The sequence below is a fragment of the Cavia porcellus genome, unplaced genomic scaffold (assembly GCF_034190915.1).
Source record: "Cavia porcellus strain 051 isolate PalLab524CR breed Dunkin Hartley unplaced genomic scaffold, mCavPor4.1 scaffold_31, whole genome shotgun sequence".
NCBI lineage: Eukaryota > Metazoa > Chordata > Mammalia > Rodentia > Caviidae > Cavia > Cavia porcellus.
The window spans coordinates 33,066,710-33,083,307 of NW_026947514.1; the positions used below are offsets into that span (position 1 = coordinate 33,066,710).

A 16,598-nucleotide genomic window follows, 5' to 3' on the forward strand; every position below is an offset into this window, starting at 1 on the left:
CTTCTTGGAAGATAAGGTAGGTCAAAGACTTACTAAGGCAAGCAGAGGACAGTGAAAACCATTTTGTCCTTCTCAGACCTCAGGCTGGATTAGACGAGGAGACTGCTCACTCTCTGTGCCGCCCCTGGCCTAGTTCCCCAGTCCCCTGACACCAGGCAACTTGAGATAAAACCCTGGCTACTCTGGCAGGCTTCTTCCTCTCTGGAGCTCTTGGAGTTGACTCATGAGGTTCCCGCAGGTGCCTTGCTGCCAGCCAGAAAGACATAAAAATAAAACATTCTCTGCTGGAGACCAGTGATGAGGACACACACCCAACCAAAGCCTACTATTGCAGTGTTCGCCAACCACACGGCAGCACATTCCTGCTTCCCTGGCCCTGGTCCTCTAGCCAGGCTCCCTGTCCTGCTATACCAGGCCCAGGGGCTCAACATGAAGGGCTGAGCTCCCCGCACTTGCTACGGAGGCCCCCCAGGTGCCTTTGCACAAGCTCCTGGAGCACTGGGCAGGAGAGCTGCAGCTGTAGCTTGGGACAGAGCCACAACGACTTCCCAGCTTTATTGTTTTAAATAATGTCCAGTGAGTGGGGTGGACACGAGTTTGAGGGCTGAGAATTAAGCCCTGTGAGGTCAGCATGTTGTTTGTAGAGTTCACTGCATTTTCTCACCCTTAGCTTGCTGTAGTCAGGGTGGAGGAGAAGGGAGTGTCCTGGGGTGCCTCCAGCGGGTGGGTTAGCAGGCACATGGGAACACACACACATAGCAGCCAATGAGAAGGGGAAATTGAGCTCAATGCAGAAATATGAATTCTGTTTTCTTATCTGTCAGGCTAAATGCACCAAAGGGAGGTTGAAGTCTTTAACTATGAGCAGCAGAGTCTTCTACTTGGTGACCCAGAAACAGCCATAGGCCTTAGGTCTCCCCCAGAAGCTCGGAGGAGTGCTCGGAGAGTGCTGGGGTTCTTCTATGCATTCAACAAACACATGCCAGGCACCAGTGTGCAGAGGTATGGGGTACAGAGCACTGAACAATGATCCGCCACTCCACGTGCTTTCTTCCCAGCTGGAGAAGCAACTAGGTCATGTTTTGGGTGTTACTTTACGATCAATTGATGGCGAAAAATAAAACTAGCTGAGAGGCCCAGGGAATCTTTGGGTAGAGGTGTCTGCAAAGGTAGCCACTTTGGGTTTTACTGTCAGCAAAGATGCCCTAAGGAGGAATAGGCTAAACAGCTCTGGGATGCTAAGGGAGGTACAGCAATCCAAGCAGAAGAAAGACTGCAGTCCAGGACACTGAGACAGGAGTCTGCCTGGCTTCCTTTAGGAGCAGCGAGGACCCTGGAGTGGTTGAGGGGAGGGGAGAGTGAGGGGACTGCAGGGGTTGAGGGCAGAAGAGGAGCAGGGCTGATAAGGGGCCTCCGGCTCCACAGGGTATGATGAAGGTCTAGAAGGATCTGAGCCAGAGAAAGTATGAGCCAGTGAACACGAATCACCCTGGCTCCTGAGAGCTGATGTAAAAAGGATAGCACAGAAAAAGGGTGATGGGGCAGTGATCAGGTGAGGGAAATGGTGTCCCAGAGCCTGGGATTAAGACCAGACTGCATCCCCTGTGTCACCTAGGGTAACAGTATCTCTCTGTGCTTCTGTCTGCCTGCCCATAAAATGGACTAGTGCCATCTTCCTAGGGTTCATCATAGGACTGCAGGAGGATTAAGTGAGTGAATGCATGCACAATGCCTGGCGTGTAGGAAAAGCTCAATAAATATTAGCTATTGTACTGCTGCTTTTGATGCAACACAGAGACTTGAGGAAGGAAGTCAAGGTCATGGGGGCAAAGGGTACTAAGACTGAAGTCATTGCCTACAAGGTCAGTTGTAGAATACACTGAGAAGTGAGGAGAAACTACAGATCATAGCTATGTGGCAGTCCAGGAACAGGTAGGAGCAGGCTTGATGGTTGCTCCAGAGACCAGATGACAGTCTGCAGGTGGGCAGTGGGGGTGGGGGCACCCCAGGAATTATGCTATGGCTGACTGGAATGAAAAACCTCAGGCAAGGGAACTGAGAAATGAGGAATTGGGCTTCAGGCAGAGCAAAGATAAAGGGGCATGGAGAGAGATCAAATCAAGAAACCAGCCTGCCCAGGGACAGCTCAGAGTAAGTGGCCAGTGCCCCCATCTTATTTCAAGAGTTTCAGGGAACATCTTGAAGATCAGTTTTGGCTTCCAAAAAGGTAGGGAACGGGGCAGCCACACACACATTTCAGCTTCAAGACCTGGAGTCTGGGAGGCAGCTGGAGGGCCCATGACGCAGGGATGGGCTGCTGTTCGGGAAAGAGGTGTAAACCCACCAGGGGCTGGAGAGGCTCCAGGAACCGAGACACTTAGCAGAACCCATGAGTGTGCTTGGATTAGAGATGATATCTCAAAGGGCTGGCCAGACATCTAAACGTGGGCTGCAAACATCTCTGCCTCTAAGCTGGAAGATGCTGTGGACTTGAGCTCAAATTCCTATGTGGAGGATAAAATAGCACAGCTTTGAGGCCTGTGGGGATATGTGGGCAGTAATCTCCCCAGAACAGCTTGTTTTATGGTTCTCGGGGATGTACTTTATACATGGGTTTTGATAAGCAATGAGATAAAGTCGACGTCTACTTTCTGTCTGCTCTGGCAGCCCCTTCCTCTCCTTTGGTGCTGTTCACTCTTATTTTCCCTTCTTTCAATCAACTTGATTATTAGGCTCTAGGACGAGGAGCTGAGTAAGGAAGTTTCACCAAAACTTAGCCCACCAACCCTCAACTAACCAATGGATGATGCACTAATAACCAATCAACTGATCAAATACATAAAGAGAGTCATGGCTCCTCACAGGTGTCTGTGTCTTTTACCTGGAACTTATGATTCACTACCTTATAAAGAAAGGAATTTAAGGTTGCTAACTGACTAACCTTAAATAAATACATTGTCCGGCATCATCCCAGTGGCCCCAATGGAATCAAGAGGCTTTGAAAGTAAAATCAGGAAGCAGAAGGATCAGAGACAGATAGAGATGGGCCTAAATGGTCAGAGAGCTGCCACATTGGTGACTTTGAAGTGGATGAAAGAGGCCACAAGTCAAAGAATGCAGGCAGCTCTATAGACCGGAAAAGGCAAGAAAGCAGATTCTTTCCCAGACCCTCCAGCAGGAAACAGGACCCTGGCAAGACTTCGATTTCAGGTCAGTGAGATCCATTTGGCACTTCTGACTTCCAAACAGTAAGATACTTAATTTACATGGCAGAAGCCACTGGTGGTACTATGTTACAGCAGCAATAGAAAATACACACAGCAAACTGTACCCAGTCTGCATGGTGAAGCCCAGTGCCACAGTGTGCAGGCCTTCAGCCTGCCCGTCTGTCTGGTCTTAGCTCACAAGGTCGCCTCTCTATGCTCCAGCCAATCAGAAAACTCACTGTTGCTTGACACTCCCTGACCCTGACCCCTGCCAATACTCAAGACTCTCCCAGGAAGGATCGTTAAGGATTATGTTTGCACGGAACATTCAGGCCTCCAAAGCCCCTTCACTGGTTGATGTGAAGTACAAAGGCAGTGCCTTCTATGTGAGAGATTTGCAAACTGGAAAGCTAATACAAACATGAACTAATCTGTGCTTTTATGTGAGTGTGTGGCTCTCAGGTCTTTGAGCGCCAGGCCTCTGAATGCTCTCTGGGCTTTTCCTCTTAGGGCATTAACTATAGCCTTAAGTTCTACTTTCATATATTCAAATGTTATTCTCCTAGTAGATTTGAAGCATCCTTGATGGAAGGGTTGTACACATCAGTGCTTGCTAGTCTTCAAAGGGAGAAACAGCAGGAGGTAAAAATGGGGGCAGGAGCTGAAAAGCAGAGGGTCAGGAGGTTACTGCAGCCTGCCAAGGACACTGGCCCCGCTGCATGGCTCAGTCACAGCCCCCAGACTTAGACTCCTCGAGGACAGAGCCCAGCCACACTCTGTCTCTTTAGATACAGTGTGCAGTGAACACTTGCTGGATGTGTTTTCTTCAGTTTATATAAGGCCCCACCATGACTTCCTCCAAACTCCAAGTCCTGGCTCCCAATGTTCCAGGACTCAAACTCAAGACCTTGCACTTGCCAGGCAGGTGCTGTGCCACTGAGCTGCATTGCTGGCCCTGGCTCCCATTGTTCTATTGTATGAAAAGTGGCAATGCCAACTTCCTACAGAGCTTCCTAACTTAGGCAAAGGATCCCTTAGAGTCATAATTCTGGGCGCTCTTCTACTCTCGTGGGCCTCACAGGTCTGGCCAACAACCCTTTGGGTACTTCTTGTTCCCCTCGATGGGGTAAGAGATGCAGGACAGGTAGCTGCAAGACAGAGGGAGCCGTGTGAGGACCCAGTGGCCATCCCAGCAAGCTCGTTCTTCCCAATCATTGGCACGGCCTGTACTGTTACCGTACCCTGGGCCACATTAGGTAAACAGGGGAAAGAAAACAATGTCTGCGGGCTGCAAAATGAACTCGTCAGGAAAGGAATGTTATTGCCAAGTGTTCTCAGAGGGCAAGACAAACAAAGAAGGTGAGACCTGTCTTTACCATCAGGCCCAGTTCCCAACCAGGGCCCTCTACAGCCCTGCTGTGTGCAAAGGCCCTGAACACAGAGTCTCTTTCTATGTGCCCTGCCAGTTTTCCAGGGTCACCTTGGCCTGTTCCCTCAGCTTGTGGGTGAGGGGCTTCCAGGGGAACGACTACAGGTGGTGGTGGGGCAGAGGCTGTTGGGATTCAAGATGCTGGCAGGCCCGGCTCCACCCTGACTGCTAGCTGTGCCCTTTCAGCAGTGGCATTCCCATCTCCAAGGAGGCAGTCACATCAATAAGGGACGTTCGGCATCTTGCCCTCTCGGCGGGCAGAGGTGTCCCATAGCAACTGGAGCTGTGATCTGCATATGACAGCACATTGCAGCTATTCAGGACTTTTCTTTCCCCTGCTTTCTTTGAAACAAGCTTGCCCTATATCCAAGTTCCCTGTGAGCCTCATACAATGAAAACAGCAGTTGACAGGTTCCCTGTAACTTGTGAAATCTGAGTGCATCCAAGGGGAGAAAGAGTGCTCATTACTGAAACACAAAACGAGCCTCTTTCAAGGCCCCGCTAGTCAGCCCTTCAGTTTGCTGCCACTGACCTCACTGCCCTTCCGCGCACAATGAGCGGAGGAGGAGAGAAGAGAGAGGCCTTTACTCCTTAGGTTGCCAATTGATCACCCTCCTAACCCCTATGGAGGCTTCTGGGCCCAAACAATTCTGGTGACAGAGGTCAGGACTCCAGCCCCTTCCTCTGGGGAAATCTTAGCTCTCCCTGCAGGGACTTTCCCAGGTAAAATAAAGACAAGCCTGAGAAGCCTTAACAAACTCCTGCTGATGAGGAGAGGAGAAATAGAGCAAGGGGAAATAAGAGGTGCCCAGAGCCACAACAGTGGGCCTCAGCCCTTTATTCAACCAGCCTTAACACCCTTTGCACACTCCGGGACCAGGCCATGGACTGCAGAGGTTCAGTCACATCCCGGCTCTAGCATGGTGGCCAGTGGCCAGTGGCCACTGGGCAAATGGGTTGTGGGGAGGAAGACATGAATAAGGAGTTAATGGTTTTGTTGAGGGGCCTACATTGAGTTTTATCTAATTAACTAGAGTGCTAATATCCAAAATGTGAGAGAAGATTGGGAAGGAAGAAGAAAAGGGGATAGAGAAAGAAGAAAAGAAGAATTTATAAGACAGGACCGAAACAGTGCAAGCTTTAAGGAAAGCCTGTGAAGAATGGCGGTCCCTTCCTGAGTATTCTAGAGGGAGCTAGACCTGCTACTTGGTTGGTGCACCATATCGTACATACAGTGAGGACAGAATATGTGAGAATGACACGGTGGGCGAGGGTGGATGAGTCGGTGGCTTATCTCTGCCCAGCCCTCAGAGCGGCAAGGATGGCCCGGCAGGATAGGGCGCCACTCTTTCCTTTATGGTTTCAGAAGCAGTAACGGAAAGTTATCACACAATCCTGTTATGCCAATGATCTACTATACGTTTATTTGGGGACCGCAGGCATTTGACTGTTGGGTTCTAGTTTTTATCATCAGAAAATTAACGGTATCATTCTCTAAATATGCCATGTTCATTTTACTAATGCTGGACCTTCTGGAATACTCTATATCTACTCACCTAGCTGGCAGACTCCTGGTGATCCTTCAAGCTACTTATATAATACCGTACTTACACATGTTCACATCTTAGCATTTTCACATTATATTAAGGTGATCTCTCACAAGATGATAGTTTCTTTGAAGATAGAAGGAAATGCTGTGTTTCATTTTAGCCACTGGCAGTTGGCACATGTCACCATGAACGTACACTCTCCAAGATGACTGTGAAACACATAGGAATGATAAAAAAAAACAGAGGAGTTTTAGGGCAGGCAAGTTACTTTGTATGATACTATTAAGGTGATACATATCATTAGATACTTGCTCAAATCCATAGAAAATACAACACCAAGAGTGAACCTAGTGTAAGGCAGTGTCTTTGGACGGTAATGACATGTCAGTGTTGATTCATGAATGGAACCAACATAGTACTGTCGTGGGGGAGTCAGTAGTGCAGGAGCTTGTACCTGTACATGGAAATGCTATATTTCTATGTCTAAAACCACTCTAAAAATAAAGCCTGTTAAAAATCTGAAGGAGGCGCAAGCTTAATTGGGATATTTTTAAAATGAAGCATATTGAAAATAAACAAGCAAAATGCACAGGGAAGGCAGAAAATGTGACTTGTCTATAGATGGGAGAAGAGAGTAACCACTAAGCAACACGAGAAATTAGATTAGACAGTCAGGGTGAGGGCAGATGGAAAATCTTGAAAGCCGAGCAAAGATACTGGGACCTGATATTGGAGTCCACAATAAGGTCATAGAACATATAGAATTGAGAGGGGATATAATGAAAGTAGGAGTATTGGAAGAGGGATTGGATGAATACTCAGAGAGAAGCAAGACTAGAACATGCCTCTGGTCACCCAGACACTGGGGAGATTCTCCTAGCTTGATATGTGCATGTTGGATCCTGTGGCTGCCTATGAGCAGTTGTGGGAGCAGCGGTTAACTGGGCAGCACTACAGGGCTCCACGAGTACCAGCTTTGCTCCAGCTGGGTCAAGATCAAGTAACAGAACTCAGTGCTCAAGCTTGGAGGGGTTGGCCTGCTTCATCCACTTCATGTCACTGTAACAGAACCCACAGACTAGTTTATGCAGTGGAGTTATTTATATCCTAATGTTCTGGAGAAATGGACTTCTCATGGTGATGCTACATCATAACATGGTAGAGAGTAAAATGGAAAGAGTGTACAAGATCAGGAGAGGATGAGGACCAAGTTTATCCCTTTCTGAGGAACCTGCTCCCATGCAGACTAACCCACTTCCAAAACGTTGAGTCCATTCCTGAGGACAGTGCACCATGACCTAATCACTTCTAAAAGCCACCCCAACACTTACAATGACAAATTTCAGGAGGTGTTTTGGAGGAGACATTCACGGTGGGGGACACATTGTGTGAAATTTGAACTTCAGGTTGTTTCCTTAATATTTAGCAAGATGATAATCAGACAGTTCCTTAAACAAAACAAAACAAAAAAGGATGATATTTGCCCACTTGTTGAGTGTCTGGATTTTTAGCTCAGTGTGTAAGAGCTAAAGATAGAGTTTCTTCTTAAGCTATATCTGGGAAACCAGTCTGTTGTTCACCAAATAGTTGTAGACAGAACAGCAGAGAAGGAAACAGTCAAAATTCTGCTCTCACAGAGCTGAGAGTCTAGTAAGAGGCATGTGAAGTTAGCTTCTCATCAGGTATGGAGGAAGGAGAAGGGTGAGTCCTGAAAGTGTTTAGAAACCAAGGGAAATGTGAGAGGGAAGAGGTACTGCTTACTCTATTTTATGAGTGGTCCTTAAGTTATCCACCCAACATACTAAAGGTTGCACACACAATTTCCTTGCAGGGCTTGTGACCTTGGCTGTATATGGAGGGAATGAGAGCGGCCAGAGCCCCTTAGGAAGGCACTTAGATCCACTCACCAGCTACTTTGGAGCCCCTGATGGAGTGAGACACTATTCTCTGAAGACAGCATCTTCTCAGTGATATTTAAAAGATAATATAGACATGAAAATGTCAAGCTGTAGTGAAAATACATTAAGCTCAAAGGAACAGCTCAAAGGTCTGTTCAAAATATGCAGAGGCAAGGGAAGGGGGTTCAGCTTTCCAGATGCACCTGTTCTCCTGGGGACTAGAACATGGCTACACCCCTCTCCAGCTTTTAAGAATTACTGCAAGACTGTTGTAGTCAGGGTTTACAGGAAAATAGATTTAATATAGAACACAACACTCATATACTAGTCACCCAAAGAGTCAAATGCTGACCAATGCTGGAAATTTGTCCATACTCTAGAGACCCAAAGAATCCAGTTGAGGATCTGGAGCCCATGGCAATGTCCTCCATGAGTCTGGCTGGAGGCTCAGAGCCCACAACAATGTCTCATGCAAGGACCTGCAGTGGGAAGGCCCAAAGGTCAGTGGCAAAAGCTAGAAAGTCTGTGCCAGCGGGCTGAGAGATCTGCATGGAGCCAGAAAGCAATGCTCAAGGTAAGGACCAGAGCTCCCCTGAAAAGAACCACAGCCATCCTCAGTGACAGGGAGCACCTGAGCTCCTCTGACGATGAGAACACTGAGTTCACATCTGGAAAACCAGTGTGACAAGCTTCTCCAAGAGAGTCAACAGCACCCCATCTTCCCCTCCAGTTCTCCTTTTTATGCTATTGGCAACAATCCTCAGGTGGGCCTTCCACATTCAGTTCAGCTGGGTGTTAGAAGCTGCCAATTAGTTAATCCACCACAAAGCTGGAGTGGCAGATTCCATTTTGGGATAAGAAAGAACTCCTGAGGGTGAAAACTTCATGGCTCAAACGTCTTTACAAATTCAAGAGTGCTCCATCCTGGAAGAATTCCAACCCCGGTCATCTGTGTGAGGGATGTTGGACTCCTTGACCAAAGCCCTCCAGTGCTTTACATCCCTCCTACCAGTAACAGGAAGAAGGAGGAGGAACCTCATGCCTACCTTTAACCAGAGCCCAGAGAATAAACCTTTCAGCAACAATCATGGGGCCCCAAATCTGATTCTTAAAACTAGGTGTTACTCCCTGCTGAATTTTCCACATCAAGGGCATTTTCTCTGTGTCAGTTTTTGTGGCACAGAGGCATTGAAAGATGGCTGAGAGCTGGGTGCGATGGCGCATGCCTGTAATGCACTTGGGATGCTGAGGTAGGAGGAGCACTGCAAATTCAAGACCAGCCTAGGTTACAAAGTGAACTCAAGGCCAGCCTGAACTGCATAGCAAAACCCTGTCTCAAAAAAAAAAAAAAGAAAAAAAAGAGAGAGAGAGATCCTGCCATGTTGGAACTTAGGGCTCTGGGAAACCAAGCAACCAGCCCGACTCCCTGGTAAGCAGCCATGACCCTACCAGTGCACGGGCTGGAAATCAAACATCCCATCCGCCCCACCTCACCCCCATTAGCAAATGGGAGCCAGAGGTCTGGGCATCTCTTGGGAGGTTGACCATATGCAAGATAGCAAATAGGGGGATTTCCTTCTACCATCTCTTTGAAGGCAAATATTATTATCACTGTTTTGCTTTGTTCTGATTAATTGTATTGCTCTATTCAATATTCTGTTTTGATAAGTTAAAAAAAAAGAAGAAGGAAGGAAGGAAGAAAGATAGAAAGAAAGAAAGACATGGCTGAAATCAACACAGGAGAAAGTAAAGGACCTAGAGAAAGGGAGAGACTTGTCTGGAATCAGAACACAGAAGGCTTCGCTCAAGGGCCGGGCAGAAACTCCAAGAGAGAACGGCCCAGCTCTGACAGAGCCAGATCCCAACTGATCCTGGGTTACAAGGAGTCTCCTTAGATTATCAAACAAATGGCCTTAAAGTCACCTTTTGTTGGAGGAAGCTTGGTCCTTACAGGAGGGAATTTGATGGGCCTCTGATAACGCAGCGCATCCTGTCTACTCCCTGTCCACACCCTCACAGCTGGGCCTGCTGCGACTGCTGCTGACTTCAAAGAAACCGCTTCCCTTGGATCCACATCAAGGACTGGATTGAGAAAACGGTCCTCTGACCTTACAGTGAGGGATGGGACCACCTTTGCTTTGTGTATGGATTTTTCCTGTCATTATTGTGTTTTCATGCACTGGATATAAAATATTCAAAAACAATCATCGGAAACAGTTTTTCACCTTCGGCTAGAGACTGGATTCTGGCCCAACTGGGCAAAGGCTGTGCTCGCCCCATGAGGATCTAATGATCCATGTTAGGGATGCTCACTAACATGGGTGGCTGGGTTTTCCCAGCCCGACCCAAATACTGGTTCTCTGAAGGCCCCTCAACCAACTGTACCCACCAGTGCTCTCTTGAGGGGAAACAGCCAAACCTCGTCCTCACACCCATCCTCTGCCTGTTCTCAAGGTTTTCCACTGCAGCTTCAGTCCAATCTGATAATCAAAACCATTCCAGGCCTGAAATGCAGCCCCCTCCTGGGAAGATGCCGATGTGGTGGTGGTTAAGCCATGTGGGGAGACGGTAGAATTTCTACCCATCTTGTGGTTAAGCCTGCTGGGTGCTGGTCGTGGGAAGCTGACGAACTCTGTGGCTGTAAGTAAGCTTTGGGGAGGCTCCTGGGATCCACACCCACTCAGGCCTGCGTGCCCCCTGGGAAGAGAGTATGTCCCACGCTCGGGCTTCACTGCCTGGCTTCTGCAGCCTCCTGTTCACAGAAAGTGCCACGCCAAGGCCGACAGGGACTGTCCAGGCCTCTGTGGTGTGACCTCTGCTGAAGGGAGTCAGGCCAAGCCATGGGCCAATACCCACAGGCTGAAGAGGATATGGAGAACACGGACAAGGGAAAAATGAGAAGCACAAAGATCTGTACCAGAGGTTAGCCCCAGCCAGCCTCTCTGTGGGCTTTCTCAGCGCCGTCTGCAAGTCCTGAGGCTTAAAGAATTCGGTGAAGAAAAAGCAGGTCCTAAAGTACAGGTCTCCCCCTTCTGCCTCAAACACCAGGTCTAGCAAATGCTATTAATACCTGCGGCCTCTCCCCAGCCGTGCAGGGTGTGCAGGGCTGGAGGCCGCTCCTCCGTTGTGGCCAGCTGTTCCGAAACAGGTTGGGAAAGTGATCTTTGGCATACAACGAAAAGGGTGTGTATGATGGGGGGCCCAAGAGTTCTCTATCAGGAGCAATATTATTTTTAATTGCTGAGAATCAGTCTGTGCCTGTTCCTCAAGGCTGCAGAGCACCAGCCTGCCAGGAATTGAAAACCAGCTTCAAAAGGGGGTGAAAAACCTCATACCAAGGACTGTTCATTATGGAGCTGTCGCTTCTTGTGGAAAATCAGGCTACGCCTCAGCGTTTATACAATCCCAGCACCCCCTCTTTTTCATCCCTGTGTAAAAAGGGAGCAGTGAACGTGAGCAATCTGGGAATTTTGGTTTCTGCTCTCCTCCCCCTCCCCGAAGCATGACCGATGGCCCATTTTTCAAGCCAAATCTCACCCCTTGCAGGCAGCTGTCAGGAAACCACAGAAGGTGCTTGGAGGAGCACAAGAAATGGCTGGTTCTAATCTGGAGGAAAAAAATGAATTAACAAGGCAGCTACTTATGGAAGAATGTTTTCTTTTCTTCAGCCCCAGCCTGCATATTTTCACAACATGTGTACTCTGTTACCTTGTCACTTCCCTGTTTTCTTTGGGTAAATAACTGGGTTCTGAACTTAGGGGAAGAAAGAAAGAAGAAGAAGAAAAAAAAAAACCAGCTTGGGAGTATCACTGGGCAGGCCTGGCTGTCTGCGCTGTGAGGAAAGAGGAGCCTGCAGTGAGCCTAAGACAGGCCACTCACAAACCCAGCTTGGCCCAGCCTGGACACGGCTTCCCAGTGAACTCTGCAGGTAATGGGGTGGGAGTCGGAGGAGGGAGGACACAGCTGCCCGCTCAGCCCTGGGCTTGGCAGGCTCTGGGACTGGGGGAAATAAAGAACTTTTCTCCTTTGCCAAGTCAACCGTGAAGGCCTCTCTGAACCTGGCAGAGTCAATAAGGCACACGTGGCTTTTCCACCAGCTCTGCCCTTCCACTGGCAGGGGAAGTGGCCAAGGTGAGAGAGGGCTCCATTCAGAAAATGCCCAAAGGCTCCAAGTCACTGTCTTCCAGAGGTGTCGCTGAGCTCTTTCTCACTGCCCTGGCCTCATGTCATCTGTGCCATCCTCCACATGAGCAAAACTGGTTCACTGGCAGCCATTGTTCCCTTCTGAAGTGTTGAGGACCCAGGGGATGGAGGACTACTGTGGGGGTTACTCTAACAAGTCAGTCTTTTCATCACAGAGCAGCAGCAACTTTTACTTCCTCAGAACTTCACAGCAGATCATCAGCACAGAGAACCAATAATAATATCTGTGCCTCACTGTCCCTAGTATCGCACTCTACACAAAAGGAGTTAGTTTACCATGTGCCACAGCACGCCTGTGGGTGCCGGCTCCGCCCTGCAGGGGGAAACTGAAGACAGAATCCTGAGCGGCTGAGACCAGAGCAAATGCCCAACAGCAGCCTGGCCATGGCAGGATTAATTGGGTGCTGTCAGCCTCTGCGTATGTGTGCTTCCTTCCTCCATCTGCTCAGGAGCCTTTGATTCCCACCTTCAACTCCCTGCGTCACCTTGTAGATCACACGACCTTCCTCAGGCAGAAGTTTGCAGTTCAAAACTGAATTTTTCAGCTGCAAAGAGCTGGCCCCCAACTGCTGAGCAGTTTTTCCCCTGTCACTGTTGGGTATAAATGTCCCACGAGGCAGGGACCTTTGGAGAAGAAGGCCGATGCTGTTGGGCTGCCTACTCTGAACTGGCACATGCAGGCTCTTAGAGAAAGAAAAAGAGAAAAACAGAATTTTTTCTGGGAGCCAGAGACAAGGACATTTGCGGACTATCCAAATCACACACCAAGTTGCACTATGTGGATGGCGGAACAGAGGCGCTGTGGGGCAGAAGGAAGCAGCTTCACGCACGAGACCAGCGGCCGTGGGGTGTGGAGCCCTGGCTGCCATGAGGGCTGTGTGGAGCGCCTTGTACATATTACCTCATGCAGTCCTCTCAAGTATGCTCCAAAGTAGGCACAGTTGTCTTTCTTTTCCAGTTGAGGAAACTGAGGCACAGAGTGAATATACAGCTTGCTCATATTTACCTAGAGAAACAGGACAAATGCAGACCAAAACCCAGCAGTGTGATTCAAAAGCCAGCACAGTATTTATAGTCACCAAGTGCCACCTCTGAGAGAAAGCAGGGGCCCCTCCTAAGAAGCACTGCAGGGAAGCTGGATCCCCTTTCTCTGGCTGTATGGCCTGTCCTAGCCCAAGGGAAGGCACTGCTGGCTCTCGCATGGCAGCCGATTTGAATGACCACCCTGGCAGCATTTCCTCATGGAACCTGTGCTGCTGGCTCTTAGGAATCACATAAGCCTGCCTCTCTCTTGATCCTGCCCAGGTCCAAGGCCTGGCCAACCAGGGCTGTGCTTCTACCTCAGCCTGTACCCTCACATCTAGTCTTTGTTTCCTCTAGCTATCTCCCGAAGGTGCCCTGGCAGGCTTTGCAAAGCTGAGGCTTCATGTAAGCAGCATACCTGCCTAACAGTTAAACCATAGTTTTCCCAGGGTGGCCTCTCTACTAACACACTACCCACTTCAGAATCCTGGGGGTGCTCCTTGGGATACGAGGGTTGCTGAAAAATCTGTACTTTTTAAAGCAGTAGAGGCTGTGAGAATGATGACACTGTACCAAGGGCATTTTGCGTAGGGAAGTTGGTTTGAAAAATGGTGGAGAGTGGCAGAGGAAGCTGTTGGAGGTTGGGCAGTGTTTCTGCCAGTCTGTTTGGAACTCCAGGGTGGGCAAAGGCCCTGGCAAAAACATCCTTTAGCAAAGTTTCCAAGCAGCAGGCCTCCAGAGCCCCATTTGAAGCATCCTGGAATCTGGCCATTTCCTGCTGGGAAGCAGCATCCTTTGTGTTCCCTGCTGGAGATGCCAGCGAGCAGGATGGAGAGCGATCAGGCTCTGGGGCTTTCAGAGGGAAGTCAAACAGCTTTCCAAGGTGGAAAGAGCAGGTAGGGAGCTAAAAAGGTGGGCGACCAAGGCAGAAGTTGGGGGAGAGCTGTTCCAGTGCTTCCAAGGGTCACTCACCAAGAGGTTTGGGCAGCACTTAAGAGACCCTCGAGACCCCAGGCTTTCATCAGTGAAAGACATTCCAGGCAGGCTTGATGCTAAGCTTTAGATCAGTCAGTACATTTTTGACAAAAACTTTCATAAAACTCAAAAAAGGAAGTTGTTGTTTTCCGCCTTACCAATAATTCCAAAGCAACTGAACCCAAAGTACTGTAACCTTGGCATGGGGCAAGACCTCCGTGAAAAGTCATTTCCCAGCTCATTTGAAGGGAAAATAGTGTTCTTTGTGTGACTACCTATAACTTCTGGGCACACTCAGCAGAAGTAACTCAAATGAAAAATTTGATTATTAGCTGGAAAAGTGGGGCAAGCAGGAGCGAGAGAAGGGAAGTGGCTAGAGGAGAAGGAGTCAGAGCTGGGCACGTAGAAGCGCGACTTCCACTTCTAGAAGTGTCTGTGGCTCATGGGCCTAGACCAGCTGCTTCGTGACTCTGGGTCTGAATTTTCTCATCCCCAACAGGGCAGTGGAGACTGATATAGTGGCCAACAGAGCAGCTGCCCTGTGGCACCAGGGATGCCCAGGCAGACACACAGGCCTCTGCACTGCTTGGATCCTTCCTTAGCAAAACTAGATCTTTCCCCTCATCTCTTTCATGAAAAAATGACCAAAAAAGCTCTGTAGTCTTCTTACTTTGAGTAATTTTAGACATTACTCAGAATTGTTCCTGTGATTAGTAGTCGCTGTCATATAGTTTTTACAGTTATATATTTGAGATTATATATGTCCTACAATGTATATGTGACTTATATTTTACTGTTACATATGACATGTGTGTTATATATGACAGATAATGTAACTTATTAATTTACATGGATGCCAATTTATATGTGTATTTCATTATGACACTGAATACAAACCATAGGTATTTGTATATATACATTGTATGCATAGGCATTTGTTGTGTATATATGCTAGTATATAAATGTAAATTAGAGGTAGTAAATATATGTACATATACACACATGTACACACATGCACACAGAGTCACTAGTCTGGTGACCTGAAACTGCAGATGATAAGCATTAGATTTCAGTGTGGACTGAACTGTACCCTCCAAAAGATAAAAGGAAGTCTTAATTCCTAGTACTTGTGCACACGACTTTATTTTTGGAGAAGGAATTTTGCCTATGTAATTAAGATGTAAGTTAAGATGAAGTCCTTCAGGGGTAAGGTGGGTCCTTCGGCTAGGATGACAGGTAAGCAGAGAGAGGCGCACACAGAGAGACAGCTTCACACAGGGTCACCATGTGAGACGCAGGGAGAAGGAAGGTAGAGGCAGAGACTGGAACAGTGCAGCTCCAAGCCAGGGACGCCAAGGATTGCCGCAAACATCAGAAGCTAGGAAGAGCCAGAAAGGGCCTTCCCAGAAGCTTTCAGGAGCAATGTGGCTTTGATGATGTCTCGATCGCTGACCTCTGGCTTCCAGAACTCTGATGCCATAAATTTCTGTTGCTTTGATCCCAGTAAGTGTCGTGGTTCTTTATTAGGGCAGCTCAGAACAGAGTGGAACCAAGCAGAGCTGCTGTGGCTGAGTCCTGTTTCTTGGCCTTCCCCCTGGCCGCCTGGGGTGGGGTGGGGGATGCTGACCTCTTCTGATTAAAACCAACACTTGAGGGTAGAGAAGGCCCCTGCGGCCCTCTGTTTCTCTGTGCTGGTTAAGGCACACAACCCGCTGCCCCTTTCAAGCCTGAGCTAGGTCACCTGGAAATGGGGAGCTGAGAGAGGACAGCCTGCACGGCCTTCCCTGCCCTGCCCACTCCCACCTCCTCCACCACAAGCAGCTTTGAGCTCTCAGAGGCTGCAGTAAATTTATGGTCAGTATGCTTCTACATCAGAGGTCCTGCTGCTAGAGAGTTTTCTTTTTTTTACTTTAATGGTACAGAGGAATTCTCTCCCCAGCCTCCTCAAAACACTCACACATCTTTTTAAAATTTGCACCTTTTTTTTTCATACTGGTTTCCTATGGTGAAGAGGAGGCTAGGAAATGCCCAATAAATCATCTGTCTGTCTTCACTCAATTCAAAGGCAGGAAATGCACAGAACAGTCTTGGTACCTTTTCCACTTTGCATATAACAAGAGCTATCAGGCCCTGTTTCTTTGAAGGGCAGACCCCTCTGGTGACAACATTATTGTTCAAGGCCCCTGAAGTTGCTTTCCAGGGACCAGCGCCACAGGGAGTAGGAAGGAAATGTTGGTTCTCCCCTCGGCCAGCACCTTCTTCTGGGCAGTCCCGAAGGGTTTCCTGGGAAAGTATGCAGTCAGCATTGACAGAG

At 48.5% G+C, this 16,598-nt stretch overlaps 1 long non-coding RNA gene across 4 annotated transcripts in view; it reads left to right on the top strand.

Annotated features, from left to right (window-relative positions):
* LOC106028207 (uncharacterized) overlaps nucleotides 1-16,598 on the top strand; it is a 76,992-nt gene that overhangs the window by 13,003 nt on the left and 47,391 nt on the right. The gene's annotated exons all lie outside the window — the stretch shown is intronic.